The sequence below is a fragment of the Amblyomma americanum genome, chromosome 5, assembly GCF_052857255.1.
Source record: "Amblyomma americanum isolate KBUSLIRL-KWMA chromosome 5, ASM5285725v1, whole genome shotgun sequence".
In the NCBI taxonomy this organism is placed as follows: Eukaryota; Metazoa; Arthropoda; class Arachnida; order Ixodida; family Ixodidae; genus Amblyomma; species Amblyomma americanum.
This window is the reverse complement of record NC_135501.1, coordinates 133,766,145-133,784,747: the sequence shown is the minus strand read 5'-3', so window position 1 is coordinate 133,784,747 and position 18,603 is coordinate 133,766,145.

Sequence of the window (18,603 nt, the reverse complement as noted above, 5' to 3'; positions counted from 1 at the left end):
TTTTCGCTTCCGCGTTCTTTTCGTTTCATATGTTTTCAGTGTTTCTGTTTTGTTTAAATTGAATTGCTCCTTGCTCATAATTATTCTATACATTAAACTTTGGTAACTGCGGCGTTCAACGTCCAGATGGCACATGAGATGTTAAAGACGGCGTATAGGAGGGTTGCGGAGTAATTCAGAAAACTCGGGTTTCTTTAACGTGCTGAATGTAAAAGCGCAAAAAAGAAGGACGTAGAATAAGAAACACAACACGAGCGCTCACTTCCAACTGATAGTCCTTGTTTTTTGCGCTTTTACGTTCAGCATGGAAAACCAACTCGCACAAACTCCGCCGTTAACGTGCGCTGGTGATCCGCGATGGGAAACATTTATTTACTATATACAGGGAGATGTTTGGGCAGAGAGGCGTTTTTGTAGTTCGCCTTGAACGGAATACGGCTGCCAAAACTCAAGATCGATGCCGCGACCACAGAATCAGCAGGCGAGCACAAAAGTCACTGAGACGCCAAGGCGGGCTAATTTGCGCTGTATTCCTTCGTTTTGCCGCAGGACTGCCCCGCCTCAGTCTTGAACTGACTGCAAAATATCTTAAATAACAAAAATAAATTTAGTTGCGAATGCCAAACTTTTGCCCTGAACAATGCGTAACAGACTCTGCATGATTTTTTATCGTCTATATTAAACCACCAAATTATTGCTTCCTTATCTTCAGTATATAACCCTCAAGGTGTTGTAAAAGACTCAGAACGGTAGAGGACCAGCAGCCACAATCAGTATTTCCTACACCGGCTCGGTGGTTATTCTCACAAAAATAAAAGCGCTATGGCGCAAACAAACAAGCATCAGTTCACACTGCATCAGAGTGCACACTTTTGATCCGTGCGCAGCCGCGGTGGCTCAATAATTGTAGTGCTCGGCTGCGATGGGGATTTTGATGGAGTCGAAATGCCAGAGGCCCTGTGTACTCTGCGATATCAACAGAAGTTAAACACCCACCGCCTAGACGAATTTCTCCGGAGCCCTCTACTACGGCGTCCTCATAGCCTTAGTCCCTTTGGGACGTTAAACCCCCATAAACCAAACCTTATTCCGTTCCGCAGCTATGTGATAAGTTATACGCTGCAGTGTGGACAAAATTATCACTCACATATTTTGTGAAGAAAGTCATGTTAAGGGCAATTTTGGCATCTGTTTGCGCAGCTGAAACAAATGAAGCGGACAATAGTTGGGATGCGCTGGCCTCGTGTTATTTCTGGTGGGCCGCCCAGTTCCCACAAACCTTCATATTAGAGCGAGCCTGTCCGCACGATCGCGCAGCGTTCCTTCGTGGTATTAAGAGAGTGCTACCGCGGCATCATGAAATTGGTAAGCCCGTCGTGTCTCTCATCTTAATTGAGCGCTCAGGGCTACACATTGCCGAGCAATTGCGTGCAGAAGAAACACGGGCGGCATGACTTCATTTATTACTGATGTACCGAAAAGTGTGTAATTCGCAACTGACGCGTAGTTCTGCACCGAAGTCAATGATTCGGCTATAAATATGTCATTTTTTTAGGGTTAACAGATCAAACGGGCTTTGTTAAATCTGAAGGACACTGAATACCAGATGTTCGCCAGAGTCAGTTTTGAAAAGCCAGGAGAAAACCCGCCGCGGTGGCTCAGTGGTTAGGGCGCTCGACTACTGATCCGGAGTTCCCGGGTTCGAACCCGACCGCGGCGGCTGCGTTTTTATGGAGGCAAAACGCTAAGGCGCCCGTGTGCTGTGCGATGTCAGTGCACGTTAAAGATCCCCAGGTGGTCGAAATTGTTCCGGAGCCCTCCACTACAGCAACCCTCTCTTCCTTTCTTCTTTCACTCCCTCCTATACCCTTCCCTTACGGCGCGGTTAAGGTGTCCAACGATATATGAGACAGATACTGCGCCATGTCCTTTCCCCCCAAAAACCAATTATTAATTATAATTAAAAGCCAGGAGAAACGACATTTCGCTTCCCCATAATGGCACACCAATTCTTGGCCTTCCAGAAAAATTCAGCACCTTCTCTGAAGTGTGTAGAGCTTGTGCCAGCGCAACAACACTATTTCGCATTTTCTGATAGGACGTCGGTTCACGAGAAAGGCGTGCTGATTAGAAAAAATTTTATTTACATATGTACACATGCCAAGGTTACCGGATACATTTGACATTCACAAGTTGACATGACGCTCAGCATGTAAGGCGAGCCAATTAGAGTGCCAAAACATCTTTGAATAACTAACAGGAATTTCTTGTGTGCGATTTAAAGCGGCGTGGCATGATTATTAACAGTGAGTGATACCGGAAAAATCTGACACGGAAAAAAAAGGGGGGGGGGAATAAAGAAGAAGACCCTAGCGCCAGTTTGGTCTAAAGACCAGAACAAGACGTTCATTGTTAACAGAAATGAATGGGCATGACCACTGCCGGAGAAACTCTTCCTCTCCCAAGAAAAAGAGTTCCTCTGACAAGAATCTGATCAGCTCCCTTCTAAGACGGCCAAGTATTGGCCACACAGCTCGGCGTCGAAAGACACCAGCGACCGCGGTGCATCGATTGCGCCATAAACTAAAAAGACCTGCAACAATTAACAGGCGAGCAAAACGGCCGCTGGGGAAGCGGCCGCGGGAGACAAAGCTCGAAATGCCCTGCCCACGGAATCCCGCATGAACGGCGCGCCAAAAGACACGTGCTACCATGCAGGTGACTGTAGCATGGAGATTAGATTCCGGAAGCGGGCAATTCGGACAGGTACTGGAGCGTAAAACGCCCCACCGCTCCAGCCGATCACAAGTAGGCAGCACTGCCCAACCAAGTTTCCACACAAAGTCACGTAGATGGTCTGGGAGAGGCGTCGATGACGACGGCGGCCTCGGCCTCGGCGTGCTTCTCGTCCTGGGAGCGGTCACGACACCAACCGGCAGACTTAGGTCCTGGCTACCATCTCGTGCTAAGTACTCCAAAACCGAGTTAATGGTTCCCAGCACTATGTGCATATTTGTATACTTTTCGAGTCTCTACAGACATCCGTAGTCGGGTACACCAGGGCAAGTTACAAGAGACAGCAGCCACTCCACGGGCATTTCTGCGAGGCAGCGTCTTGTTTTGTGTAAATTTTACCGCTTGACAGTGCTATTTTTCAGACTAGTAGTTTCACAATCGCCTATGAGTTCCCTTGGAGGGAAGACGATGAAGCGGCTCTAGACCAGAACGCCATCACTTCGCCTCTCTAGTTTTTTTCCTGATTTACGACATAATGAAACCACTGTTTCTTTTTTTGGTGACAGTGACGGAAGTGGACGCTGTGGAATTTCAGTCCGGTCGGTCAGCCGCTGCCGCCCAGAGAAAACAGCTTGGCTTCTCGAATGACGCAAGCAGCCAGGCCACCGTGGTGTATTCGGCCGCCATGTGATGACTCTTAAGTTGACGACGGCTTCATCAGAGTCCTAAGCAAGAACGCCAAGCGGCGACTGAGCAAAGGGGAGTACTCGTCGTCTTCGAGTACGTCCACGATCTCTGCGGAGCGAGGATCATCGGCACTTACGGTCCTACTTGTGCCGCAGACTCCCAACGACAACCTTAACCACATAAATAGCAAGCCACGTCTGTGTTCTTGGAGGCTTGAGTTCCGAGAGCAATTAAAGATGTGAGGGTGAATTGCCTCATCAAAAACCTTCTAAATGTGTAGCGGGTACTGGAAAGAATCGTCCAAGAATTTCCGCAACTCGTCCTCCCCGTCCACATACTACTTTAAGGATTGGGAGCAATATGGCTGGACAGGCAAAGGCGGTTGTCGCAGACGGGCCTTGGCTATCCCTGCCTGAGCTACATACACCCGCAGGGGCCAAGCAGGTAGTGCGTACTCAAAGTCGTGAGTTCATAGCTAATCAAGCACAAGTATAAATACCTCGTATAAATACCTCGGTCTTCACGTTCATTCACACCAAACATGGAACCACCACATTAACCTTATTCTTGCATCTGCTAATTGGTCATTAGGCCTCTTAAAACAAAACTTAAAGCATGCTCCCTCTCACCTCCGATTACGTGATTACACCACTTTTATTCGACCTAAATTTGAATATACTTCAGCTATTTGGGACCCTAATCAGGCATACTTAATAAATAACATCGAATCATTACGGAATCGCGCCGCTCATTTCATCTACTCTGATTATTCACGTCATACCAGCATTACAGCCATAAAGAAACGCGCTGATCTGCAAGATATATATCTCCGTCGTAAAGTTGCACGCTTATGGCTTTTTCATAAACAGTATCATCACTCAACGCTTCATAATGACTTTTTTCTTTGCCTTCCTTCATTTTTGACCGCCGCGACCATCGGTTTAAAGTTAAGCACTTGTCATGCCATACATCTAACTAGGCACATTCATTCATTCCACGCAATATAACCAACTGGAACTCTCTCACTTCAGATGTTGCTACCGCCTATCCGGAAAAATTTTATAAGCTAATATTTGCCACTACTTCTGCGTAACATCTTTTAGTAATTGTTAGCTTACCAGCACATTAGGTTTTTGTCTTTTATTTCTGTTACTGATGTTTCTCGTTGTTTTATTTTGGTGCCGTTATGAACAGACATTGTATAACTTGTATTAACTTTACTCTGTTAATGTTTGTGTGTCTTGCCATTTATGCTTCAATGTTTAATTATGTCGGTTTTGTATTTTGATTCCAAGGATCCATATGCTTTTATCCGTGTTTTGTTTTAAGTTTCTTGAATTTTTGGCTGATTTCTTTCTTTCTTTTGATTACTTGCCTTTGCCCCCCCCCCTTCCCCTAATGTAATACCCTCAAATTGAGTGCCTTTAGGAGTATTGTGTACAAAAAAAATTAAAAAACAAATAAGTCACAACTCCGGTCCAATACAGGGACCGGCAAGTGACTTCGCCATTTCCCTCGAAGCACTGCACACCCTACACGATAGAACAGTCACCGCGCACCCAGTGTGTTGAGCCTACTGCTGGTTCTATAGTAGATCAGAAACCGGACCAGGTCGCACACGAGCATGTCAGTGCAATGCTGAAGCCAATTGTGGATGCCATACCTATGCTGCTCTCCAGCTTGCACATGCCATCTGCACAGAATGCACTGCAGATGCTGATTTGTTGAATCCAGGTCTTGCAGCTGTCCAATAGCTGGCACAACGCATCCTCCAGCCTCATCCTTCCAAGAAGAAGTCCGATGCTAACGCTGCCATTAACATTATCAGCGGCATCGGCAAGCAGCCATTCTTGGCACTGAAACGCCTGCGATGCATGTGATGGAGGGCCCTCGATCTGTTTTACTCAGGTCGCAGCTGTAGGCAGCCCTCAAGGTGTGCAGGCTACAGCTGCGGCGGCCTGTGACTTGCAGTGCTTGAGTTATGGCCTGTAGTGCTTGCTACGGACCGCGTTTCTCTTTTTCTACTTATTCTTTTGCTACTAATTTTATACTTCTTATTCTTTTACGCCCACTCATTCCAGTCCCCCATTGCAGGGTAGCCAACCGGAACATTTTAGTGGTTAACCTCCCTGCCTTTCCTCTACCACTTTTCTCTCTCTCTCTCTGTTCCCTTTGCAATATTAATACTATAAAAAACATTTCACCTAAGTCCTACCGGAAGCATATTGCTTCGGCCTATTTATTTGAATGTTATACCTGAGCGCTGCCACAAGCAAAGTATTTATCTCCTCTCTCCCTTCTGGTAGTTCTGAGAAATCCCATGTTCTAACTGTGCGTTTCAGATGTATAGCGGATATGGACATCCTAGAATCACTGCGGAGTTGTGTTGAATCTGGCGAATTTTTAGAGACCGAGCAGAACGGTGCTCTTAATTATTCTCTTTAGCGCTGTTTAAAAACATTGAACCCCTACAGCTCGTCTATCTGTAAATCTCCCTGATTTTACACATTGGCTGTATAGGCATGGCACTAACGAGTTGCGTCTGCTTTCGTTAGAGAAATTACAGCTTTTGAGTGATTTTCGTGAGAAACCTGGGTAATTAAATGTCTTGGAGTTAAGGAAAAGGAACCGCCGTTAAAATAGCGTTCATAGATATTTTATTCTAAATAATCACTCACTGTCCATCAGTTTACCACGATGTGACGCCTGGCGATAACCCATACCCAGAAATTCTAGGCAAAAGAATTTTTGAGCGGAAAATCATACAGTGGCGGCCTTTTGCTAAATATAATGTAAGATTTACCTATAAAAAACAGTATATAAACTGATCACACGACGGCAGTTTCGAATTTTTTCTTCTACTAACGTGTTTGCTATATCGTCAAAAGCCTTCCTCGTTGGTTTTCTATCGTAGTCTTAACTGTTGAATGCGACTGACGGAAACACTTGAAAAGAAATATTTTTCTACATATCAGAAGAATGAATCATTACCTTCATATTACTGTAAAGGTATCTTATAATTTTGCAATTTTCAAAATTTTTGCCCGAAATTGCTGGACTTTCATAAAGTCTGCAGAGAGGCTACAGTGTCGGTGTAGCTTGCGCCTTATTTTGAATGTGTTGAAAAATTTTTTGAACTTTGTTCTCAAGTTTGGCGCCGTCTTTTCAATGCAGCGCTGGCACTCAGAGACGAGTTTGAGGAACGAAGCCGCAAGTAGGGTCTGATACATGGCTGGCACAATGTATCCCTGTGCGAGAAGAATATGGTTATTCGTTCAAGATTTACCTGTTACTAATTGAAGAACTTTACCACACGCCGAAGTTATAGGCGCAAGATAATTAATTATTTTTGATTATTTGTGCCAGTGAAATATTAATCAGTGCAATTGGCTTCCTGCATATCGGAGCAATAATGTATACCGCAGGCCATTGTCCATTTTCTCTAAAGCTATCGTTTTTTAAGATGAATTCAGAGAAAGTGAACATGCTGCTGCTGTGACACAGCGAGTTCATCGCCGTACGTATTCTGAGAGCAAAAGGAAAAGTACAATGAAAAGAGTGACAACACAAGCTCCACCCAATCATATCTCGTCGTGAACACCGGTTGGAAACCCAGTTGAACAACCCGACGTCTGTACGCCATACCAAGTGTGCTGCCGTAGTGCCTAGAAGGTGGCGTGAAATGTATTCTGAAGTAATCGCTGGCAAAACGTAGTGTTCTAACTCAGATAATACTTTGCAGCCTGATTCATGACCACTGCAGCAGTATTGATGAAGACCTGTGGAGGCTCAGTTACGAGTGAAAATAAGCCGAATCGACACCGTAAAGCAATACATAAGGATGCACTACGACGGCGCCCTTTAGCGTGAATTGGGATACCTATCTTTGATATATGCCTCATAACAGTGCAAGCGTAAGTGTTATATTTTTCAGACGTTCTTATTTTCTCCACCTCAACGTTTGCCCTATTATGATGTCTGGCCTTGTTCATGGCAAAGAACAAAGGTGTTTTGCTGCTGCAGGGAAATGCTCAAATCGGAGTTGTAGTGAGCATCAGGTACATGAAGAAAAAGCATGCGAAGGCTCCTGTAATTTCTGCTGATTGCATTCCATGACCTATTTCTTCGTTCAGTCTGGCTTATACATGCCAAGATTAAGTAAGTGTACAGCTACCGGTGCTTCCACAATGGTCTTTAGCGGGCATCTTTGTCCTACCTTGAGGAGGACGTTATAGGATCTTAGGAATTCCGTCAGTAACGCTGTGACCTCTGTCCTCAAATGTAAAAAGCATAATGCCTAAGGTCGGTTCGTACAGGCAACGCGTCACAAAACCTCGACGACGCTGCTCCAGGGTCCTCGTCCGTTGCTACTTTGGAAAGGCGCGATGAGTACGTGTCATTGCCCAAACAGATTTGCTGTGATAACGCATTAAAAAAGAAAAACATTCTATTATAAATATACGCGAAGATACCATAATCTGCCATATGTATGGCGCAATATTCAACCTGGGCAGAGAAGGACAAGATGTCCAATTTTCTCGGAAAGAAAGTTTGAAAATTAGACAATTGTAATATGCTCCTATGGAAATGCTGAAGGTAATGGTCCATTCTTCTGATATGTAGCGAAATGTTTTTAACGTGTTATATCGATTGCATCGAACAGTTAAGCTATAGAAAAAATAGGAAACGCTTTTGTCGATAGCAAAAGCGTTAACAGAAAAAAAACGAAACACTGCCATAGTGTGATCTGCGGACATATTGATTGTTGTATCAAAATGTTATATTATATGAAAAAATTGTGTTCATAAACGGTTTCCTGATCAAAAATGCATTTATCAAGAATTGTTGGGTATCAGAAAAGCATCCAAAACCTGGAGCCTTTATCGACGCCTCTTGATAATGGTATAGAACTGTATAAATAGGCATGAAAATGTAACGTCTACAAAGAGACGAGGACATCCGAAGACTTAGAGGAGACAGGCGAGCGTTAATTTGCTAGAGTTTATTCAGAAACTTCGAACTGAACATAATGATATGGGGGGAGGGGGGAGGGGGAGTCCAGCATGCGCAGAGAGCAGAACAATCAGCTACATCCAAGGTAGAGCAAGAGACTCCTTTCACGCAAAGGCGTTTTTTTAAACATTATATCATCGGCGCCTGGGTCATTTGGGGGCTCAGTTGACGGCGTGTTTGGGTGATGCTGGTGCGTTCTACATCTGCATCGGATTTACAACCCCTGCACTGCGCATAAAGTGCACATATAAACATGTCGCTCAAATTATTGGTGTACTTGAAACACCTGATTCCGTGCATTCACACAAAGTTAGCCTGTCGCTTTTTTCTGCCCTTAAGTTTGTTACAGGCTCCGGGATGGGTCTTTCTCCGCAGTTTCAGGAGCTTAGTGGGAGCAGAAAACAAAACATTAACACTCGCTCATGGCAATATTTCTTTTTAAACCGATGACTCAGGCCGTGAGATTGAAGGTTCACCTGAAACTTTTGCTGTCTACCTGAAAGCTGAATGGCATCGGGTTGTCTTGACAACTTGCGTTTTAGGATTCCTGCAGCGACGCTGATCATGACATGCATATAGGTTTCCAGAAGAGTTGAGTCGGGCGATTTGTACTTTAGGCTGGAAGCCATTCATCATCATCATCATCATCATCATCAGCCTTACTACACCCACTGCAGGGCAAAGGCCTCTCCCATGTCTCTCCAATTAACCCTATTCTTTGCCAGCTGCATCCACCCTTTGCCTGCAAACTTCTTAATCTCATCCGCCCACCTAACCTTCTGCCGCCCCCTGCTACGCTTACTTTCTCTTGGAACCCACTCCGTTACCCTTAAAGACCAGCGGTTATCCTGCCTTCGCATTACATGCCCTGCCCAAGCCCATTTCTTTCTCTTGATTTCGACTAGGATGTCATTAACCCGTGTTTGTTCCCTTACCCACTGTGCCCGCTTCCGATCTCTTAACGTTACACCTATCATTTTTCTTTCCATGGCTCGCTGCGTTGTCCTTAACTTAAGCTGAACTCTTTTCGTTAGCCTCCACGTTTCTGCCCCGTAGGTGAGTACCGGCAAGATACAGCTGTTGTAGACTTTTCTCTTGAGGGATATTGGTAAACTGCCACTCATGATCTGCGAGAATTTGCCATATGCGCTCCACCCCATTCTTATCCTTCTAGTTATCTCCCTTTCATGATCCGGATCAGCTGTCACTACTTGCCCTAAGTAGATGTATTCCGTCACAATTTCTAGGCTCTTGCTGCCAATTGTGAACTGTTGTTCCCTTGCTAGGCTGTTTAAGCCATTAGTTGCGCCTAAATTTTCTGTATGGCACTCAGTGGGCTTAACTTTGCAGCGCTCCTTCATACAAATTCGGAATTAGCCGCGTTGCTACATAACACATTACAGATTCGCGCTGCTAAATCGCACATAAAAGTTTCTACTACTCAGCGCTTGGGCAATCATTCCGCAAAGGATGGAAAAATGAGTAGTAATTTGATCTGAACGTGGCAGTTAGGAATTCGATGAAAGCCAACTTTAATAATTTTTCTCCAAATGGCCCATAAGAAAATGAAGCTTAATTCTCTTCTTGTGAAACTTCTTCACAGTTTAAGTTCCCCGCTGCCTCCAAAGTACGTTGGCAATGTGTATACACATGAAACCGAGATTCAGATTCCACATGATGATATAAAGTATATCGGTGCCACATAGTGATCGTCGAATAACCTGCACAGTTGACAGGAAGGCATATGATGAACGCAGGAAAACCGACATGCATGCAGAGTACAACGGCGGCAAGTAAGTATACTTGGTGCAGTGCTCATGGCAGGATCACGAAAGAAAATTAAGATCGGACGACGTGCAACGCAAATTAGCTTCTGTCCCATCAAAGCTAACGAAACACCAAACTTATTAATATATTGCAGCGTGTCCTGTTCTTATATCCTGTAAATAATTTAAGAAGGGCTGTAATTTTTCTGTGTATCAGCTAGGCGATCTATCTGAGCAATCCAACCTCGACTCTTCTATTTCGGCACCAGAGAAATATGAGAACAAAATTATCGTATAAACTAGGCTATGGCTTAGTTAAAAGATTTTACGGAACCCTCATTGATCACAAATGTTACACAGAGGTTGCGGCTGCGTATCCCTGATGCTTCATACATTTACACTGCTGGATGACCTTAATATAGAAACGCACCCCTCGCCCAAGACGGCAGTTCAAGCTCCGTATACTTTGGCGAAGAAGTAGTCGTCCGTGTATGCGTGTGTTTATATTTTGGCGCGTGCTGCTTTTACAGGAGAGAAGTCATAAACTGAGTTAAAATAAAACAAAAGCGCTGCGGCACGTGACCTGTATACGTAATGACATTGAAAATCCAATAAAATGTGCTAAATCTTTCAGTATGTCCTTCTAAAGAGCCATTTGCCATCAGAATGAGAGATATATGCTGGATGCAGACGTCTCATTATCTATTAATATACATGGGATGTTTTATCGTTCTTTCTGATGGATGAACAGCGCCCTTCCCTTCCCATCCTCAATGAAGTACTTTGAATTGTCGTTACTGGAGTGCCGCTACACCGTGTAGCATTTCTTTGAAGAAGCGGTTGTGATGTGTACTAATAGCTGCCGTTTAAAAGGCTTATATCATTATCCTTTAGCGGCTTTTTTTTATAAACGCACATAACGCCACAGCTCTTATAAAACTTTGTAACTACCGTCTCTCTTTAGTGAAAGCGTTATTTTTTAACGTTAGCTTTTGAGTTTTTCCTGTCTGCAATAGCTGTCGCCGTCGCTGATCATTGTTTTAATTTTGCAGTGAGTGCATTCGCTGCTCTTATGAATTCAGATAAACATCTACAATGTTTCTAAATAGCCCTTGTGCTACCCGACACATTGTGTGCTCACCTTTTTGCAGCGACAAAAATATTTATCCGATTAAAGTTCAGTTTTTGGTCTTAAGTTCGACGGAAGTTTTCATACCGTACCGTATTTTTATACTGAATACGGCGTCTGCCCTGTATATGTTTTTTGTAACTGCGGTGCATGAAACAAAGCATCGTGTTCTGGTAGTCAGCTTCAATATTTTCGCCGAGAAATTTTACTTGACCACAATAAGCTATTAATTTAAAATATTGGTACGTTGTCGATGTATTCGGCAATTTTCATCCGTTGTATTATGGTTTCAGGAACGCTTTGGAGATAAGCTTCTCATTGTACGCATTACGTTCCGTTAATACTTGTTGGTTTTATGTCCTTCAACCTCCTTCAAGCGCTTTCTGATTTGAGCAAAGGCTAGAAGCAGCGCTGCGTGATAAACAACGCCGTTTCGGCAAGGTCAGAGGTAAATACACGTCCTCGTGAAATTCTTCTTTCACATTGATGGAGTACCCCAACTTCTCGGTGCACCTCTGGAATTGTCAATACGTTTTTGAGCGGTGATATCGTTTCATATACTTATTAGTGTGTTACGTAAAGGCAAACAGCAAACCTTGAAGAAAAAAAGCCAGAATTTTTTTATCATTACAAAGATTACACGAACTGCTATCATAAGGACTCAGCAAGAGAGAGCTAGTTGATTTGAAAGATATAGAAGAGGAATGAACACTTTTATGAGCTGTTATTTATTTTCTCCTACTTTTTGTTAGCTGGTCTGTCTTAAAGGGAGGTTGTTCAACTGAGTTGTTTGGGCGGACAAGTAGTGCCTTCATTAAATTCACCGAGTGGCCGGAAATATGTGTCCGAATCTTTCTTTGTTGTCGTCTGCTGTAGAGGGCAATTTTACGGCAGGAATTACGAAATAGTACCCAGATTCAGGTTAGGCTTCCTCCGCCATGCAGTAGGAGACAGTGATGCAGCGAAAGTACGCATGACATCAACGTGGGCTATTGGCTGAAATGTGTTGTTTTCCATGGTAAGTTTTATCTTGCGCTAAATAACCGCAAGGCGAGATGTTGACGATAGACGCTGCAGGAAACAGTTCACACATATCAAGTGGGGTTACCGTTCCCGTGGCGTGTAATCTTCCTGGAGGCGACGCAAGTAGTACAGAAGCTGTGCGCTATATAGATAGCTTATTGTTCCCTCCCCCCCCCCCCCCCCCCGTATGAGAGTACGCAGGAAGATTCGTGCAAGAAACAAAACAAAACAAAATATCTGGACGAGAATGTGAATAGCTTTGGTTCAATCCAACTTTCTTGAGATTTGGGAAAAGCACGGATTTTAAGCTTTATTGTTCAAAATCAAATGCTTAATTGCCTGTAAACAAGCGCACGTTTGCTGCAGCAAAACAAGATTTTATCCCTCATTATCTTGCATAGGAAATGCTCAGAGATTCTTTCCAATGTAGGACGACAGTCATAGGCACCTTTACGGCTTCAGGAAATGGCGACGAAGGCATCAGGGTCCTGTTGAAAGCGTTCAGCGTGAAACACACGCAAAGTTTGTAAGCGACAGTAACTAGTCATTCTCTAACCATGCTCCACCCCACTTTCTATCTGCGCTTTCCGGGATATTGGAACTCTCAAAATGGTACCAATGAGAGACGGTGATAGACTTGCACACAGGGTTCGAACCAAATGATAGCCGGTATACAAAAAGAACTGTATATACTAGTGGAGGTTTGTTCTTTCTACGGCAAAGATTGACAGAGCGCAACGGAATGAGGGCGTGAAGAAGAAACACGAAACACAGGACAGCGCCACGTCAGGTGTTTCGTGTTTCTTCTTCGCGCCCTCATTCCGTTGCGCTGTGTCAATCTGTCTCGTAGTAAGTATCAACCAACTAGCCCGCACCAGAATCCTCTTAGAAGTTTTGTTCATTGTTGGGAAATATCGTGTCGCGTGTGAACATGGAGACGTAAATTGTTGGTTGTCCTCTGTGAGACCATTTGTAATGTTGGGGCTGTTAGCCCTAGAAGTTTCGATCTTTTTTTCCTCTTTTAACGCTGTTTGTATTGTATTACTTTATGGATTCTGATTTAAAAGTCCGCCGTTTAAGGCCTGGTTCATGCACTCACAACCAGATTAGATTTTGAAATAACCCCGCGCACGCCCTTTGACCAGGCACAGCTGACAAATGCCGTTTTTGATACTGACATATTACACTGCGTAAGCAAGTAAATTATACACATTACCCGCCAGATTAAACTAAGACTCCACAAAGAACTATTCTTAACGCATTCAGAGGAGAAAAGAACGAATACACTATCAGAATGAAAGTCGAAAAGCACCAATGAACAAAGCAGCATAAAACTAGTGCGGAGCTTGTTCAGCTGGAATGAAGCCAGCGATGTACATTTTTATAAAAAAAACTCCAAAGCGCTGTCTCGCTGCAGGTTATAAAAATGTGGCATATGTGTGTTCGCGTTTCCTTTCAGCACGGAACAGCAATCGTTTACTCGCATTGGTGACCTTCAGTAACGTGTAAAACATCTGCTGCACCAGGTTTATGAGCACAAACTTAACGCTCTAAGAAACTTTTCGTATTGTAATTTAAAGAGCCTACCGCACCGACAGTAATTACAAGGGACGCCGGCCTCAGTAGAGCTGATTAGTCTTCCAGGAGAATGGCACTTGTGGGAAAAGTTCTCGCGCATGAAACCGCAGGACTCCGGGTCCTGCACTGCAATTCAGAGCTAAAGTAGTTGTAAAATGAAACTTGGAAGAAGGAAAATGACGCCTTTAAACGAGCTATAAGAATGGACATACAAAAGGCTTAACAGTAAGTCGAAATCAGCTCTGATCTGAGCAATGCCAAATGATACATATAGGCACATAATTCCAAACAGGCTGACTGTGGCCCGAAATAATAAAAAAATCTGCGAAGTGTTTTCACCTACACCGAGAAGCATCATTATCTGACAATCTTTAAACGGTGCCATTTTTGCTAATTAGAATATGCTCCCAAGCCTCTTGAGTTCACACACTCAAGCCACGGGCATGGACGCCGGGACCATCGATTGCAAGGTTTTGCAGAGCGCCGTGATGACCATCTACGTGCGTTAGATTTGCGGCTTAAAAGCAGCGGTCTCGAGGAGTAATATGCGCGCAGGATATTGGTGAAGAATATTCTTACGCGGAATATTGTGAAAAAAAAAAACCTCTCAAATTAACCCTCTTAACCCTTGAGATGGAGATGGAAGAGGAAGACCGGATAGACAGCAGAGTCCTTTGTGGTTTTCTGCCAGTATGAGTATATGTGATTGCCCCTTTCGCAACACTTTTTAGCAAATCATCATTTTAAAAGCACAAAAATAGTTTCTGGTTTATGGGGGTTTAACGTCCCAAAGCAACTCAGGCTACGAGGGACGCCTCAGTGAAGAGCTCCGGAAATTTAGACCACCTGGGGTTCTTTGCCGTGCACTGACGTCGCACAGTACACGGGCTTGTACAATTTCGCCTCTATAGAAATTCAACCGTCGCGGCCGGGATCGTACCCGCGTCTTTCGAAAACAACACAAAACTAAACAGAGTAAAATCATATGCTAAACACACAGAGCACCTTGATGGAAGTTCTTGAAAAAATGTAATGTTAGCCTGTAATGTACTGTGATTATAAAAACACAGTTAATGGCCCCTGCGCTGCTACTCAGCAAGTGGAGCAGCAGCACTGAGCACGGCAATTAAAAAGTATGATACAGTTCCCTCACGGCAGTCGCAGTCGCATTTCTCCGGCGTTATGTTGCATCCAAGCTTCGATCCAGGAAGGTAGGACACACGTGGACACACCGTATCTTCCAAAAAAATTTGCTGAAAGATGTGAACCATCATTATGTAGTTTTAGCTTCGTATTTAGCGGCTTGTATTGCCTCATGCGTACCTTTAAATAAGAAACGTTGTTCACTGTTATTGCAGGACACCAACAAAGAGAAACAAAACATGAGCATTGGGAAACGACTTAAGATGCCTGTTAATTCTTTTGGCACAAAGGCATCTGCGGCCAAAGAGCGCCATGGCAAAAAGTATTTTTGTTTGCTCAAGGTGTGGTCAAACACCCATGGCCCAATCATTTGTTTCTGATTAAGGCGAGCGCCAGGCCAAGCAGAGAATTTATCTGAAGCTTGTGCAGGCAAAGTTGCCCTGTAATGAGGGATGGATTCCATGGCAGGGGGGCTAGAAAGGGCACGGAATATGTTTAGCTCCAGAGATATGGGGAGTGCTGTACACTGTATGGAACGTAGTAAGGCTGAGGGTGAAAAAGAATTCTTAAATAATACATAATCTGTTATTTTAGCATAAACAGCTGCACACTAGGATGGACTCATTTTCAAGAGATCAACCACCCATACAAAACCCAGTGGCAATGTCGTAAAGGGTGGTCAAAATTGTAAGGCCGCAGAAAGACAGGAGTGATGGCATTGACGCCTGTGCAATATACATGCTTACCCGAAGACACTCCGGACTTAATGGCGCACACCAGGAAAACGAATGCAAGGACTTGAGTGTGGTACTGAAAGGGTAATATAAAAAATGCATTGTTTCTGGGGTGTATAAATGAAGCTTGTCCTTTGGAAATAATAACGAAAGGAGAGGTATCGTACAAGAGTGCAACCACATCACGCAAGAAATCATATTTGAAGACATTGTTGAACCATTCCAAAGATATTGGCTAAGTAAGCAATACATTGTTTTCAGAGTGCCAGTGAGAATGCAGTTTAGGGCGTTCTTTGGAAGGTTCACCCAATGACTGGCACGCAAGAAAATGAATCGGTGTTGGTTCATTCAAGGCAAAATTTCTTGACACACCATTATTGCTGTTGTCAGTAAAGTACCCTGGCAAAGTGCGCTCCGCATGAAAAGGAATTTACAGATTTTATTGGGGAATATACAAAAGATTGCGCCTGCATAGGGATTCATAAAGCACAACCACCTTTGGGTGGACACCGGGCATTATGAAATATCAACCAGGTCTGCAGCGCAAGGTCGGTGCCAACAAGGGGTGTAAACCGCAGGGCAGGATATGAAGGAAAAAGTTAGTTTTGGTTTCATATTTTCATAACATTTTCGTTTCATAAATTTAGTGCAGCCGACGTTCACCGCTACCTTCTGCTCGACCTTATAATACTAGAAGCCAAACGTAATCGAATATTGCATCGGTTGCTTCTCCTATATGGGTAATATTCTAGGAATGACTTTATATTTACTGTCCAAAACCTCCACACTGTGCAGGGGCAATTTATTTATGGCTATAGCATTTCACTACGACTAAAGCATGAAAAATAATTCCTACATGACACACTGATATCATCATATTTTTGTTATTCACGAATTCTGATACAATTACATGAATAAAGGAAGAAGAGTAAAAACGCGTATCAATTAGAAACCTTAGAAAGGCCTGCCCTCTAACAACATTACTGCTTCATCCCTTGGATTTAACTCTCCAAAGTAATTATTTGCCCACATCAGGTAAAGCGGTTATCAGCGCATATAAAAGACGAGTGGGCAGAAATGGAACTAAAGTACTTGCGGAGTAACTCATCCACACAGGTTTTTCAGCAGAGCTAATGGCATAGGATATTATGTGAGAGAATATTCAGTCTAAGACAGGTCCCTGCTTTTAAAATTCGAGTATCTAACAGTTGTCTTTAGGTGCCAACAGCTGGGTCAGCAAGACAGCAAAATTCTCTTATCCTTGCGCACGTGATTGCCGCAGCGTGCTGCCATCAGTGTTTGTGAAGTTGTAGATAAAATTTACAGTTTACACCTCTTGTTGCTGAAAAGTGCAACCATCATAGTCCAAACATCCCGCGTCCAAGACTTCCACTCTTGGGATGGAGAATGGTGGCTTGCAGCTATGATTTTTCGCTGAAAAATGACGTTGAAGTTTCATGGAACGAATAATGTTTTCTTTAATGGTATGTGCAGGCGAAATATATCATTAGGTGATAAAATATGCCGTGCTGGCCATCTGTTAAATCTTGACCAAAATAGATTCTTAAGCGAATACCACGATTTAAACACACAGATATATTTCCGTTGTGCAACAACTGAAATATACTAGCAGTTGCTGGGACTGTGCCTAGGGTTCCACTCAGCCATGCTGAGAAGCCGAAATAAGCGTTAAGCTGGAACAATTCAACTTGCCTTCTATGCTTTGCTTTCACGTACATGAGCTCACTCCCTGGTGCGTGCTAGCTTGTTTCTCTGCTATTTAGAGCAAAGATTATTTCCTGTAGTCATTATGGAGCGGGGTGCCTATCCCATACCACCGCAAATAGCTGCTTTTTTCAGCCGAGATTGATCTGAATAAACATTCGGTACTACAAGGAGCCTGGAGGAGCCACCGTTTTCCCCCTGAGTGAAGATGATCCAAATACGCTTCCTATTTGACCCAGCACAACTACCTCTACGCTATAACACACAGAAGTTATGCTCGGTGTGCGCCCAAAACGTTTTTCTCTTTCTCGGATCTGGTGTCCCTAAACTGAAGCATCGTATCCTGCAGTGAACTTCTGAGGTGCGACGCACTCGTTAATCTACAGTAATCTAAGTTTAAAACACAGAATGGCGGCGTGTTGGGCTAATTGGTTCGCTATAACTTATGTAACAGCGCGTATAAAATCAGGAAGAGGACTACGAGAGAAAGAGAATTAAAATGGCGCTCTCTTCACTGTGTTTCTCTCATTTTCGCTTCCCTATTTTAGGTCTGTCTCTGCTGTTATCCCTTCCTTATTTTATTCGGGCTGCTACATAAGTGTAAAACATTTGTTTAAAAAGAGTTTTCAGCCAAGTAACTGCTTGTCGTGCTGTCAAACGGTTTGTGTGCAGTGGAAACAAAGCAACGCCCGTGCTTGGAAAATTCTTGGATTTATTGTCTTTTTTTTCTCTGCTGTTCTCTCTTTGCAGGAGCAAGCCCAGAAGTTGTCTGTACCGGACTCAAACAAGCTTCAGCCACACAATGGGTGGGTACCAGAAGGTCAGCCACGAATCAATCACGGAGCTGCTGCAATGATAAAAACCAAAAGAAGCGCAAATATGTAAGCGATACGAACCAGCTTTTTTTCTCGGCACGTCCCAGCAGCGATGTCAGTGCACGTTAAAGATCCTCAGGTGGCCGAAATTACTCCGGAGCTATCCACTCCGGCACCTCTTTCTTTTCTCGTTTTCTCAGTCCCTCCTTTATTCCTTCCCTTACTGCCCGGATCAAGTGTCCGCCGATATGTGA